Source organism: Haliotis cracherodii, unplaced genomic scaffold (genome assembly GCF_022045235.1).
Source record: "Haliotis cracherodii isolate W230 unplaced genomic scaffold, xgHalCrac1.p SCAF_13, whole genome shotgun sequence".
Lineage (NCBI taxonomy): Eukaryota > Metazoa > Mollusca > Gastropoda > Lepetellida > Haliotidae > Haliotis > Haliotis cracherodii.
The window spans coordinates 21,340,200-21,346,592 of record NW_027266268.1 but is presented as its reverse complement, the minus strand read 5'-3'; the positions used below and the strand labels follow the sequence as shown (position 1 = coordinate 21,346,592).

At 39.9% G+C, this 6,393-nt stretch overlaps 1 pseudogene; it reads right to left on the bottom strand.

Annotated features, from left to right (window-relative positions):
• Positions 1 to 533: 533 nt before the first annotated feature.
• LOC139458523 (uncharacterized) lies at positions 534 to 6,393 on the bottom strand (annotated as a pseudogene).

Below are 6,393 nucleotides of genomic sequence, written 5' to 3'. Positions count from 1 at the left end.
ACTGGTCTACATGATCTGGGTTCGATGGTTTACGGGCTGAGGAGATATATCGCCGGAATATTAGTGTCCACTTTGACAATGAATTCATTCCCTCTCTCCCTTTCGAAAATGCATAGTTATCTTTTTACCGCCGCACTCGGCGTTATTCGAGCAAAATGGCTGTGGTCTACATATTATTAAGGATAGACCAGATAATCCAGTGATTGACAGCATACGCACGGACCTACACAATTGGGATATGATGACATGAAAAAACCAAGTCAGTGATTCGGATCACCTGAACCCCTTTGCCGCCTCTTAACAACAAGCATGGGTTCCTGAACAGTAATTCTAGCCTGGGTCTTCAAGGGGATGTCAATGAACATCAAACGTTTGTCCCATGTGTATAATCTGACGAGGATCATGGTTAATCCTGAAAGCATGAAAATCAATTCTAGCCTGGATCTTCAAGGGCATGTACGTTTGTCCCATTTGAAAAGTCTGTCGAACATCATGGTTAATCCTGTTCTACACTATACAACAAAACAAATGTACTAGTAGAAGCCTTTATTCCGCACCGGATGCTGGGTTATCCTGACGCATGGACCCATTTGTCCACAGCAGGATTCAGGTGGAGGCTGTTGTAAGGATAGCAGTTGTTGATGCAGGGGCAGCTGTTCATACAAAATAGTGTAAACAGAATTGTCAAGGTATACATGAACCAAGCATCTCCTAACTCTGATCTGGTCTAAGATGTCATTTTAGGTTGATATATGCTGGATACAGTCTTCTTAATTTGAAGTTTGGTTGTTTGTAAAAGAGAATACGGAATATTTAGAGACTTTACAAACACAATTGAAAAATGCAGCAGATAAAAGCATTAGTAATTTTATAAATTAAAAAATCATTTTGCAGAATGTCCTTTGAACTTATGTTTTTATTTGTTCGACAAATTATTATATCCTTTTTTTCAGGAACATACTGATTTTTTTCAAAAGAGTCCATGAATGCCACGTAGGGTAGACGCTTTGTTGTACGTCAGCGTACACTCTCGAAATTACTCACTTTGTCTTTGATACAGGTCTTTTAAAATGTCACTGTAAATCTGAAAACAAAAACAAAGGAAGAGTCTAGTACGAACTAAACGGTATATTTCACAACCTAATTTTGCCTGTGAGTTATAGGGGGCACGGGTGGCCCAGTCGTCTAAGGCGCTGCGATTCGCTGTGCAGAGTTGCGTCCTTTGGGCACGCCAGAAACCTATGATTGTGGGTTCGAATCCCGGTTCGCCCCGATTATGTTTCTAGGTTTGTCAGCACCATACCCGTGCTCGTGGCTTTCACCGAAGTGGTAAACGTCTGAGACCTGCATCACTTGGGTTTTCCTCCCACATTAAGACGACACGCCGTGATATAACTGGAAAACTGTTAAAAGCGGCGTTAAACCCAACCACTCACTCACTCACTATGAGTTATATACCTACTCGCTAAATCTTACACTGCTGTGTTGACACACGTTATGCACCATGTGCCCGCTCATGGGTTTTACCAAAGTGGTTGACGTACACTGTCACATAGTCCTGCACCATGGAATATATTTATTTTATGAAAAATAATCTTGAAACGCATACAAAAGGAAGTCTAGCCAGCTCTAGCTAGCTCTATTCCACAATCAGCATAAGGAAAAAAAATTTCAATTATTTTTAGAGTCAAGAAGGATATTGTGTAATATAAAATTTCAGAGTCTAACGGTCACACTTCGTCACAGTAATCCATTCCTATAAACACCACCACCAATGCTACAACTGCCAAGGGTAAAGATGGCCCTGTTGCCTGAGGCACCACCACGATACAGCGTGCCAGAAATCTATGTTTCCAGATTCACCCTGCTTAACATTCTTGGTCTGGCAGTTCCACACTTCTACTCGTTGGTTTCATCAAAGTGGAAAATGGGTATGGCCGGTATCAGTCTGGGCATTCCACTCCGCCCCGTGATATAAATGTACCACTAATGATGAAAGTGGTCTTAAACCAAACTCACACACTCAATGATCAATTTTCTGTGAAATAATTGCTAGCTGATATTGTACTCGTTGATCCACTATTCCGGAAAAAAGTACAAATGCTTCATTACTTGAGAAACGCAACAGAAAACAGCATGCTAAACGCGGGAGATCATGCATGTAGATGTATGAAAAGAAAAACACCGGGTGTCTTACATGATCATCGGCTGTATATTTATCTAGAAATAATCATAAAGAATATAAGGTTTGTTTGCTGACAGAAGCAACCAAATCGGTGAGCTGAATGTGTATTTTTTGTTTGAGGCATCATATTTTTTTGTCTGGAAGGAGTCAAACAATATTCTTTCACCCACAACATCACCCATGTCCATCGAACGATTTTTGGGGGTGGTAAAACCTGGCAATAAATAAATTTGTTAAATCTTTTACGGAAACAAATTATGTTTTTGAAAAAGAGTGAGTGAGTGAGTGAGTATGGTTTTACGCTGCTTTTAGCAATATTCCAGCAATATCACGGCGGGGGACACCAGAAATGGGCTTCACACATTGTACCCATGTCGGGCATCGAACCCGGGTCTTCGGCGTGACGAGCGAACACTAGGCTACCCGACCGCCCTTTTGAAAAAGAACTTACCCTCGTATATTCGCTGATAAATTCTTGAATAGTGATAACACCGTTGTCTGAAAATAGAAAAACTGTACTTTATACTTACAGTTACTGGAGTATGGTAGATAATAATTAGGCATTCGTTGATCATGTATCTTCTTATTTCAGGAGTCAGTCCCCATGGGTCCCAGTATGGTTGCCTAACTTTGGTTACTGGTAATCTATTTTCGTTTCGTTGGGCGATGAACCCAACTCACTCACTCACCAGTGCGGCGGTGTCATATTCTTATGAAACCTTAAAGCATCGCATCTACATGCGGCTGCTTCTGTAAATACAGTCACAATGAAGTTGACTCTAGATATATACTTACCGTTTGTGTCATACATCCTGAAGATCCCGTTCGTCTCTGATCGGTTGATGCTGTTGTCGTGGTCCTTGTCAATGAATTTGTATACTTCCTTGGCAATGGCCGCGGTGATATTTGTGTTCTGCATGTACTCTTGGATTGACATCTCATGGTCATCTATGTGCAACAAACATACACCTTGAAGAGCGGATGGTCCGAACTAGACTAGAACAATCACCATTTTATTGTTTTATCATGTAAACAATGTATCAAATATGCCTAAATAAACAATCAGAAACACACAGAAATAAACAGGCTTGTCGCAAATTATTATTCATCCATATTTCAGTATAGCTATTTAATTAAATACAAATATGTAAATATGCTTTTTGATGTAACCTTGTGTGAAATATCAATTTACTGTCCGACATTGCCGATCCCCTTGATCGTGGTAAGCAGGGGAAACTACAGAGAAATGGTCCAGTCGAGGATACCCCATGACAAGTAGTTCCGGTCAAACATTGTGTACACGTCAAAAGACGAAATTTACACTTTGTAAACGGCACTGTTTGAAGTTTGTTAAATCGTGAACACGTCATGCGAGCAACAAATAATCCAATCACATCACCGGAAATGCTTCAAACTTCAAAATACGAATGAGCATAACTGTTTATTTAAAATGTGAAAGATATAGTAAGAATGACAATTCTTCCCTTTATTTGTTTATTTAATTGATTTATTTATTTTCATTTAGTAGGTGAAATTCACTCACTGTTGGTGTCGTACTTGTCAAAGACAGCATAAAACTATGAAAGTTCCACCTGGCCGTTATTGTTCACGTCGAGAGTGTTGAATGCAGTAGTGATGATTGCAACCAGATCCAGAGTTGTCGCACTTCCGGGTGCTGGGGTCCTGAAATATGAAACTGACACCATCAGCAACAAGTTGAGAATTATGGTTTTAAAAATCCTGATTTCACAAAGGCTGAATATATACAGCAGCAGCAGCAGCAGCAGCAGCAGCAGCAGTAGTAGTAGTAGTAGTAGTAGTAGTAGTAGCAGTAGCAGTAGTTTTTTAATTGATCAATACTCGCACAAAGAATATGTCTTCCGAAACCAATTGAATATATATATTCAGTCAAATTGCCAAAGTCGTTTCACTTTGTGTCCTATTTCTAAGGATGACTTCACGTTATCGGTAACTACCATATCACCATTAGTTAGCTCTTCCAACATAATGGGCTACGGTGGACCTATACACAGCCGGACACATCGAGGGAACAGCAAGGGAAGCATATTGCTTTGAGACATTCTCGGGAAATTCAGTAATAATAATTGAATGTGCTTGAAGTAACTCACTTAACAGTTAACTCGTTCAGGCATTTCTCAACGGATGACACCACGACCAGAGACGAAATGAAACACTTACGTAGGAGCGCCTAGCGCGCTGGCCACGAGCGTCAGCACAATAATACCCAGCATTCTGAATCAAAGAAAACCTATAATTAAAGGACAATCGGGGATACGGAGTACATGTATTTTGGAGTAGTAGCAGTAGTAGTAGTAGTAGTAGTAGTAGTAGTAGTAGTATATACTTGCCCATATAAATCGGCATAAAAGTCACAACGTAATGCTTTCCTTTCAAGATATCGTGAGATATGTATCTACTCATTCATTAATCCATATTTCTAGAGATACATTTGAGCATGATGACAAGGTAATGCAGGACAGTAAAAGGAAAACAGATCTACATGTACTTACATATATGTTCAGAGAATGTCTTCAGGAAATTAGAACGTCAACCCCTTGCAGACATTATATAGGTATGATTTGATAAGGTAGAGTTATTTTCGGAACAGGGGTTATAAAAACGAAACGAAATTGACATTTGGTCATGAAAACAAGTTTTGCAGTCAGCAATATTTCAGCTGTGTCAAGGTGACCTGTAAATAACAGTCTATGGTACACAAACCAGTCAGACCATCCTTACGTCACACACCGTCGAGGTCCGATGACATTGATCTGCTTGTATTGGTCAGACTGGTGGGAAATTCTCCTAGAAGTGCAGGATGTTTAATATTTGTACCGAGTAATTTAAATGTATTCTTTCAGATAAGGTGTTGTGGTGTTAAATTAAAGTGTGATGGCCAGAGACTATAGCAAATGCATTTTTGCCAAAAGTTAACAGTTGTTACTTTCTTTAGACACAATTGTTGCTCTTGACTCCGATCAGTAAAAGTCTAAAACGGGTTCGAGCTGAAACCGGTTTATTTGTGATGCATTTACGGTTACGCCAGATTTCTTCGAAATGTGTGTGCTTCTTCCTTTAAGAAAAACGTAGGAACTGTGATTGGTTTGTTAGTTTGTTTGTTGTTTAACGCCGCACATAGCAATAAAACAGCTATATGATTGCGGTCTGCAAATAATCGAGCCTGGACTAGACAATCCAGTGATTAATATCATGAGCATCGATCCACGCGATTGGGATCGATGGCATGCATCAACCAAGTCAGAGAGCCTGACCACCCGATCCCATTAGTCGCCTCTTCCGACAATCACAGTCCCCTTTTACGGCAAGCATGGGTTGCTGAAGACCTATTCTACCCCCGATCTTCACGGGTCGCGTAAGAACTGTGAACCATACAGAGACACTTCCCTTGTTCACATGACCAAATAATCCTTTTATGACGTCATGATCAATTATTGACGGATAATGTTCCACAATGTTGCAATGTGACGTCACATTGCTTCAGCTGATAAATCAGCAACGAGAATCGAGAAAATACATGTGTGTTAGCATTGGGAAGTTATGACATTCGATCGTTCAACCTTTAATATAATATTAAATATTATAATAATATGACATTATGTTCGTGGTAACATATCTAAATGTTAACTTTCACACGACACTGTTATTGGACAGTGAGATAAGATTGCATTATAACTAGCTGTTGTCTGATGGGTTTTTTTACATAAGTGCGTGACAGCCAACCCATCTGGTAGGTCTGATACTCTTCGAGTCAAATGTAAAAAATTATTTCAGTCCACGTTTATTTGATAAGAATCTGGCAGAGCTGAAACGTATCCTTGCATTCCTCGTGTCAATTACGCCTTTACAAAACAGCATACCCAGAGTAGCTGGACTTGTCTCGCTGAAGTATAATAGACATTTAACAGCAATATGAAATCCAACCAACATCCATTCCTATTTTCGTATATCAAACTATCTTTCAGAATTTTGCAGGGCACCTACTAGTGTTTCGGGAAAATATGTCCCACAATGTTAGAAAGGGTTTTATGCATGAAAGCTTTACAACCACAGTTGTATGAAAATGATTATCTTAAACACCGCGTCGACAATGAGGGCAGTTATTTTACCGGAAGAGGGACGCTTCAACACTGCGGGCTGTGGTTTTACCGGAAGAGGGACGCTTCAAC